We start from the raw sequence: 9,202 nt of genomic DNA on the forward strand, positions 1-9,202 counted from the left end.
AATGTCGGTGTCAAAACCGGCGGATCTCGGGTAGGGGGTCCTGAACTGTGCGTCTAGGCGGATGGTAACAGGAGAGAAGGGACACGATGTTTTTACCCAGGTTCGGGCCCTCTCGATGGAGGTAAAACCCTACTCCTGCTTGATTAATATTGATGATATGGGTAGTACAAGAGTAGATCTACCACGAGATCAAGGAGGCTAAACCCTAGAAGCTAGCCTATGGTATGATTATTGTTGTCCCCTATGGACTATAACCCTCTGGTTTATATAGACACCGGAGAGGGCTAGGGTTACACAGAGTCGGTTACAATATTGGTAGGAGATCTACATATCCGTATTGCCAAGCTTGCCTTCCACACCAAGGAAAGTCCCATCCGGACACGGGACGAAGTCTTCAATCTTGTATCTTCATAGTCCAGGAGTCCGGCTGAAGGTATAGTCCGGCTATCCAAACACCCCCTAATCCAAGACTCCCTCAATACCGATTAAGCAAAAATCATGAACTTACCGTTGACCTCTGATAGTGTTTGTCTAACGCTAAAGCACACTTTCGAGTCGCACACGTACACACGCGCATCACTGACATCTCAGATACTTTTCTATTTACATCAAATATTGCTTGTTGGCTTGGCGCGAGCACGTTGACGAGGTTAGCGCCCCGGAGCTAGCTGAAGAACTGGCGCTATGGCATGCACTGGCTCTCACCCATCAGGAAGACTTTCAAGGGCCGTTTTCCAGTCAGACTGTTTGTCCGTTATCCAGAGAACCAATGCTTCGACGGTTGATCGTTCATCGGTGGGGCTCATCACATTAGGTATCAAGGGTCTTGAACTCAAGATCTCTTGGGTTGGATACCATGTAAGGTCATGATAGGAAGTGTATCTCCACCTATTGGTGGCCGCGTGGTTTATATTGATTAGAGGCGACAGCCGGCCACGGCGTACAAGGCATGGAACTATCGCTAGGTGTTCTAGTATAGGAGATTGAGATCGGGAAGGGATAGAACATATGAAGTTTAAACATAATTCTGTCTATCTCTATCTAACTATTTAACACTTGCCTTCCATCTAAACCACGTTGAACTTTACTGTCGGTGTACTAGAGTAGGGGTACCCTAGTATCCCGAACTTGTGCACGGGCAGTCGCAGCATCCCGCGGCAAGGCTTGCCGGGTGACCGCCAAGGTCCTCCGTGGTTCCCCTGGAGCCATTCAAGGAGACAAGACCCCGGCAAGAGGAGCTGCCGGGAAGGCCAACCAAGGCATCTCAAGGAACTTGCCGCGACGCGCCACACGTCCCGGCAAGGCCCGGTGAGCGACAAGCTCCCGGACGCGACAAGACAACGACCGCGGCAAGGCGCTTGCCGCGGCAAGCCACCACTCTGTGTCCGCGCTCCAGCACATCCACGAACGTGTCGCTCTGGGACCCTTCCAAGCGTACGTGGCGGGAGGCTGTGCAGCCAGCGGTGCGCGGTGGCAAGCGGCGCTAACAAGATTGCCATCATGGCGGGTGGTGGCGTCCCTGACGGTCCCTTTTGCACTATTTAGGCGACGCAGACGGGCATTTAATGCCCTTGTCCCCTGCCGTCAGGGTTAGGTATGATACACTGTAGCAGGTAGCTGTACCAACCGCAGCACCTTTCCATTTTTACCCTTGTCTACGTTGCCATCTGTCGGTGACCCCTTGAGCATATAAAAGGAGGCCCATGCGCAACGTAGAGGGGGGTCGGCGAAAAAGAGAACACTCACGCTCGGTCTCGTTAGCTGCTGGAGTGTACTGTAGCACTCCGCGCTCCCGAGCAAGAACTCAATACAAACAACAAAGCAGGAGTAGGGTTTTACGCATCCGTGCGGCCCGAACCTGGGTAAACTACTCGTGTGCTTCCCCTCGATCCGCTCTTCGTGCGACCCTCGCCCCCGCCGAACCGAAAGGGACTCGGACCGCCGGTCCCATAGGTGCTCGTGGGTCAGTACCCCGGCATCTTTGGCGCGCCAGGTAGGGGCGTCGAGGTTGTGTGAACCAGATCCGGCGTTCACACGAGCTAGATCTTCATCATCTTCATCGACATGCCGCCGAAGAAGAAGGCTTCGGAGGCGGCTGCTCCGTCCGCGCTGAACGCACCACCGCCGGAGCAAACGGCTGATGGGGCAGACGCCGGCGGAAGAACGGGCGTTGACGAGGGAGCTCACGGTGCTGCCAGGTCCAAGGACAAGGCTGCGCTGCCCATCGGCGGCGTAGCCGGCTCCCACAACGACCGGGCGCACTCCAAGACCTCGGCGTCCGTACATGCACCGCGCCCATCTCAGGAGGCACGGGACCGGCAGCGTCATGGTATTCACGGTACCATGCGTTTGCTGGACCAAGATCGAGCTGGTGGATCACGGAGTGCTCAGGACCAGCATGCACGCCAACATGCTGGCACGAGCGAGGAACGGTCGCCTGGACGGGATACTGCTCCTTCTAACATAGTTAGAAGTCCGAGCATATCCCACTCCTCGCACCGTTCGCCACCGCCACCCGCCACTGCAGCAGAAGCTTTGGCGCGAGCTCAACTGCTCCTGGACTACCCTCCAACGGCAGACAAGATCGACGACTGGAGGGCCACCATTCAGAGTCTCATCGGCTTCGCCAACGGCGACACTCAACAGCAGCCGAGCGCGTCGCAGCCGCGGCAAGTCAGCCAGGCACGAGCCGGTGGCGACAAGACCGGTGGGGTGCAACCACTGTGCGCTCTCCGCCCCAAAGGCCAAGATCGCCGACTCGCCGGATCCACCTCGACAGCAACTCCACCGCGTCATCAGATCCACGAGCTCGTCGCGATCAGCGCCAAGTTCTTCACGAACAACAGCAAGAAGACGCTCGTACTCGCATCGAGCGCCGAAGAGAAGCGCGGCGTCAATCGGACCAGCGTGCTGGGCCCTCTGTCAACATGCATGCGCCAGGGGAACCAGGCGGCTTGCCGTACGCGGTAGGTTGCCCTGCGTTTACTCGTGAGCTGCGGCAAGTCCAGTAGCCCAGCACGAAGAATTTCAAGACAGATGTACCAGAGAAGTACGACGGCAAGTCGCATCCGTCGGAGTTGCTCAGCATCTACACCATCGCGGTGCAGGCTGCCGGGGGGCGGGACGACAAGATCCTTGCCAACTACTTCCCGCTGGTGCTCAAGCCCAACGTCAGGTCCTGGCTCATGCACTTGCCGGACAACTCCATATCTTCCTGGGCAGACCTATGCCATCAGTTTGTCGGCGCCATTACAGGCGGCCACAAACCTCATGGCCAAGAGAGTGACCTTCATCTGCTCGCCCAGAAGGAAGGAGAGCGCCTGCGCAAGTACATTCAGAGATTCAACCGTGTACAGCACAACATCCCAGATGTCCACCCTACCGCGGTCATCAGCGCGTTTCATCAGAACGTGCGTAACCGCAGGATGCGGGAGGAGATGGCGATGTGCAAGATCAGAGACGTCAGTGAGCTGTATGCCCTGGCCGACAAGTGTGCATGTGCTGAAGAAGGGAGGAAACTCCTCGGAGAGAATGCAGGAGCAGGAGGATCTGACAGCGAGGATGCTGCCCCGGCAAAGAAAAACCGGCGGCGGAACAACAGGAAGAAGAAAGGCAAAGATGTGCTAGTCGTTGAGCAGTCCGGCAATGAAGGTGGCGCCAAGAAAGCCAAAGCTGGTAGCTCCGGCAAGGAGATTGCCGCATGCACCAACTACCAGGCTGTGGCGATCGCCGACAAGCAGGACGGCACCGACAAGCAGTACTGCAAGATCCACCGCACTAAGGGCCATGACCTCCAGAGCTGCAAGAAGGTCGAGCAGCTTGTCCAGCAGCAAAAGGCTGAATACGAGCGACGGGAGAAGGAAAGGGCCCAAGGGGGCGCTGGAGAATCTGGCAAGAAGCGCGCCGGCCGGGGAGGACGCCGCGGCAAAGCCAAGCAGCGGCAAGGAGACAGACCTCCCCGCGGCCGCGACAAGGATGAAGATGACGACGATGACGAAGACATGGATGATGTCAAGACCAGTGAGCAGGAGTTCCAGAAAGCCACAGAGGTTTTGTGCGTTGACGGCGGTGCTTCTCTGCATACTTCGCACCGCCAAATCAAGCAGTGGGTGCGGGAAGTCAATGCGGCGGAACCACCTGTCGAGTCACGCAAGCTTCTGAAATGGTCCAGCACGCCTATCATCTTTGATATTGAGGACCACCCTGATCGCACAACTGCCGTCGGGTGCTTGCCGATGTTGGTTTCACCAACTATCCGCAACCTCAAGGTCACTAAGATGCTAGTTGACGGCGGGGCCGGCTTGAACCTGATCTCCTCCGCTGTACTCCACAAACTCCAGATCCCTGACAGCGAGCTTGAAGAGACCGGCACATTCCAAGGAATCAACCCGGGAAGGAGCAAGCCGAAGGGGAAGGTCACGTTGCCAGTAACATTTGGCAGCGAGTTGAACTTCAGGACTGAGAGGGTCACTTTTGACGTTGCCGATTTTCCATTGCCTTACAATGGGATACTCGGCCGTCCAGCACTCGCCAAGTTCATGGCAGCCTCTCACTACGCATACAACATGCTGAAGATGCCAGGCCCGATAAGCGTCATCTCTGTCCCTGGCGACAAGAAGGATGCTCTTATCTGCGCCGATAAGATCTACCGGGAAGCGGCAGTCGCAACAGATCGCAAGTCACCTGCCGTTGAAGCTCCCGGGGGGAAGAAGAAGACCAAGTCCGGCAAGAGTTCTGATGCCCACTCCGGCAAGCGCACCTCTTCGGAGTGCTGCGCTGCCGTCGAGGACGCACCATCAAGCTCCACCGGCAAGTGTAAGAAGACAATGGCAGCTCCGCCAGAGACCAACAAGGTGTCCACCAAGGAGGACGGCACTGGTGGTACCTTCACCATCAGTGCCACCCTCGACCCTAAATAGGAAAGCACGCTCATTGCTTTCCTGCGGGCGAACGTCGACGTGTTTGCGTGGCAACCGTCTGACCTCCCCGGAGTTCCCAGGAAAGTAATTGAGCACCATCTTGCCGTTTGTCCTCATGCGCGGCCCGTCAAGCAGAAGGTCAGGAAGCAAGCAGTGGAGCGCCAAGAATTCATCGCAGAAGAAATCAAGAAGTTGGAAGCAGCAGGCCTTGTCAGAGGAGTGCTCCATCCTACGTGGTTGGCCAATCCTGTAGTCGTGCGCAAGGCGAACGGGAAATGGAGACTTTGTATCGACTTTACCGATGTTAACAAAGCTTGTCCCAAAGACCCATTTCCTTTGCTGCGCATTGACCAGATTGTTGACTCCACGGCCGGATGTGACTTGCTTTCATTTCTTGACGCATACTCAGGATACCATCAGATCTTCATGGCAGAAGAGGATGAGGAGAAGACCGCATTCATTACTCCATGTGGCACGTACTGTTTCATACGGATGCCTTTCGGTTTAAAAAATGCTGGTTCAACATTTGCAAGGGTAGTCCATGTCACTCTTGAGCCACAAATACACAGAAATGTGGAAGCCTACATGGATGACATAGTGGTCAAGAGCAAGGACAAGGCAACCCTGATTCAAGATTTAGACGAGACCTTTGCAAATCTGCGCAAGATCAGCCTCAAGCTCAACCTCGAGAAGTGTGTGTTTGGAGTCCCCTCCGGCAAGCTTCTCGGGTTCTTCGTGTCTCAGCGGGGAATCGAAGCCAATCCCCACAAGATCAAGGCCATTGAGCAGATTGAAGCACCAAAGCGCGTCAAGGATGTACAAAGACTTGCCGGTTGCGTGGCTGCTCTCAGCAGGTTTATCTCTAGGTCTGCTGAGCGCGTCCTGCCGTTTTTCAAAATATTGAAAAAGGAAGGTCCAATGAAATGGACTCCGGAAGCGGAGGCTGCACTGCAAGACTTGAAGAGATACCTGTCCTCCGCTCCAATACTTGTCGCACCTAAGCCACAAGAGAAGTTGCTGCTGTATATAGCGGCAACCAATCAAGTGGTTAGTGCTGCGTTAGTAGCAGAGAGGGAGGCAGATGACGAGCCAACAACCACGGCAGGCACATCCAGCGACAAGCAGGGGGCTTCCTCGACAAGCTCTGGTCCCGACAAGGATGGATCTGCGTAGACGCGCGAGGAGATACAGAAGAGGATGGTACAGTGCCCAGTTTACTTTGTCAGTTCCCTTCTGCAGGGGGCTAGGTCAAGGTACTCTGGCGTGCAGAAATTGCTTTTCGGCCTTCTCATGGCCTCGAGAAAGCTACGCCATTACTTCCAAGCACATGAGATCACAGTTGTCACTCTCTTTCCGCTGAAGAGGATACTACAGAATCCAGAAGCAACAGGCAGGATTGTTGAGTGGGCACTGGAACTGTCAAGCTTTGGCCTCAAGTTTGAGAGTACTTCAACTATCCAAAGCAGAGCATTGGCAGAATTCATAGCAGAATGGACGCCAACACCAGATGAAGAAATTCCAGGAACGAGCATCCCCGTCGAGGAAGCAAGCAAAGACTGGCTGATGTACTTTGATGGTGACTTTTCACTGCAAGGCGCCGGCGCTGGCGTGCTGCTTGGCGCACCCACCGGAGAGCACCTCAAGTACGTAGTCCAGATGCACTTTCCCAAGGAGCAAGCAACAAACAATACTACAGAGTATGAAGGCTTACTTGCCGGTCTCAGGATCGCGGCAGACCTTGGGATCAAGAAGCTCATTGTCAGGGGTGACTCGCAGCTTGTCGTCCGCCAAGTGAACAAGAGCTATCAGAGTCCATTGATGGAAGCCTACGTCGACGAAGTGAGAAAGCTAGAAGAGCACTTTGACGGCCTACAGATGGAGCATGTTCCAAGAGCTCAGAACGACATTGCCGATGGCCTATCAAAGTGCGCCGCACTTAAGTTACCTGTGGAACCAGGGATCTTTGTGCTCAAGCTGACTCAACCGTCCGTAATGCCATCAACTGGACAGAGCAAGAAGAGGAAGTTGATTTCTGGTGACTATTTTCCGGCAGAGCTTCCCGAAGCCGCCGCCAAGAAGGTCCCCAAGATCAACGCCAAGAGCGCTGAGGAGCAGTCTGCTCCGGCAAGCCCTAGGGTTTGTTCCGTTGAAGCACAGACTCCCGACAAGTTTTGCTTCGGCAAGCTTGCCGGGGAACGTCAAGCTCCGGCAGAGCCGCAGGTTCTCGCCGTAGAAGCGGATGTTCCCGCAGCAGCAGATTTGCCTTTAATCCTTGTTGTCGAGCCACAAGCTCCAGCATGGGCACAGCAGATTGTCCATTTCCTTCAGACAGGAGAACTTCCCGAAGAGCAAGAAGAAGCGGAAAGAGTAGCCCGGCAGTCAAGTATGTACCAGTTTGTCGACAACACGTTGTACAGAAGAAGACTCAACGGTGTGAAATTGAAGTGTATTCACCGGGAAGACGGACAAAAGCTATTGGCAGAGATACATGGAGGCATATGTGGTCACCACATTGGCACAAGAGCACTTGCCGGCAAAGCATTCCGGCAAGGTTTCTTTTGGCCGACAGCCCTCCAGGATGCAACTGCGCAAGTAACCAAGTGTGAAGCGTGCCAGTTCCATTCCAAGCAGATACACCAACCAGCTCAAGCTCTTCAGACAATCCCTTTATCCTGGCCATTTTCGGTCTGGGGGCTTGACATCCTCGGCCCCTTTCCCCGAGCAATCGGGGGCTTTGAGTACTTGTACGTTGCAATCGACAAGTTCACAAAGTGGCCGGAAGTGGAAGCAGTGAGGAAGGTGACATCACAGTCAGCAGTCAAGTTCTTCAGGTCGATTGTTTACCGCTTCGGGATCCCTAACAGGATAATCACTGACAACGGTACGTAATTCACGAGCCGCACCTTCATGCAGTACGTCCAAGATCTTGGCGCCAAGGTCTGCTTTGCTTCTGTTGCTCACCTGAGAAGCAACGGTCAAGCGGAGAGGACAAATGCTGACGTGCTGCGTGGGCTCAAGACCAAGACTTTCGACAGGCTGCACAAGTGTGGAAGAAACTGGATCGAGGAGCTGCCGGTGGTTCTTTGGTCGATCAGGACGACGCCAAATCGAGCCACTGGCTAGACACCTTTCGCTCTAGTCTATGGAGCAGAGGCAGTTCTCCCCACGGAACTCGTATACGGGTCACCTCGAGTGCTCGCTTATGATGAGATTGAGCAAGAGCAGCTGCGACAAGATGACACGCTGCTCCTTGAGGAAGACCGTCTTCAGGCTGCTGTACGAGCTTCTCGCTACTAGCAAGCTTTGCGCCGCTACCATAGCCGCAAAGTTAATGCCAGAAGTCTCGAGGAAGGCGACCTTGTTCTTCGGCGTGTTCATTCCGCCAAGAATTCCAACAAGTTGACGCCGAAGTGGGAAGGCCCTTACTGGGTGAAACGAGTCACTAGGCCTGGGTCTGTCCGCCTTGAGACCGAAGATGCCATTCCGGTGAGCAACTCCTGGAACATTGAGCATCTTCATAAGTTTTACCTGTAAGGCGCGGTTGCTGGAACCTGTTCCGGCAACCACCTTTTGTACAAGTCTTGCCGCTGTTGCATGTAATCCTTTGTACAAAGCCGAGCGCAGACCCCGTGCATAAGTAAAGCTCATGTGCTCCGCACACCTTGTCAATTTCATGCTTTCTATTTTTTGCATGTGTTATCTGACACTTTGTGCAGCACCTACTCCCCGGTAAGCAATAACGAGCCGTAAGGCTCCATATCTTTATTTTCTCCTCTTTCTTTCTTCTCAAGGAAAGGAAGGTTCCCTCGCCCACAAGTTTGCCGGGGGAGAAGATAATGGTATGGACCAGGCGTCGTTCAAGAAAGTTTCACCTTACCGGGAAGCAAACAACAGAAAAGCTAAGTTGCCAAAGCTTGAGCAATCAGATTTTTTAAATTTTTAAGTTATCTCCCTTGAACGACCGCACTTTGTATGGAAAACCTGTGCGCGGAGGAACCAACTCGCAGCTAGTTGCGCCCTTACTTTGTTTCGAGTCCGCTCAACAACTTAAGTGAGCTGCGACTAGTTGCGACAAGGTTTCTTGTCGGTAGCGCCACCGCCAGCAGGCTGCTGACGTCCCGCACTCAGCGCTCGCGGCTAAGGTGCCTGCACCGGCAAGTTCCCTAAAAACGTAGGGAAAAACATACAAAGGGAGGAATCAAGTAAAGGGAATAACATTGCAATCATTACCCAGAATAGAGTTATATTACAAGGTAGCTTGTCGCCGCTCTAACAGATTGTTC

This window comes from Triticum urartu, chromosome 2A, assembly GCF_056163025.1.
Source record: "Triticum urartu cultivar PI428250 chromosome 2A, HENAU_Tu73, whole genome shotgun sequence".
Classification (NCBI taxonomy): Eukaryota; Viridiplantae; Streptophyta; class Magnoliopsida; order Poales; family Poaceae; genus Triticum; species Triticum urartu.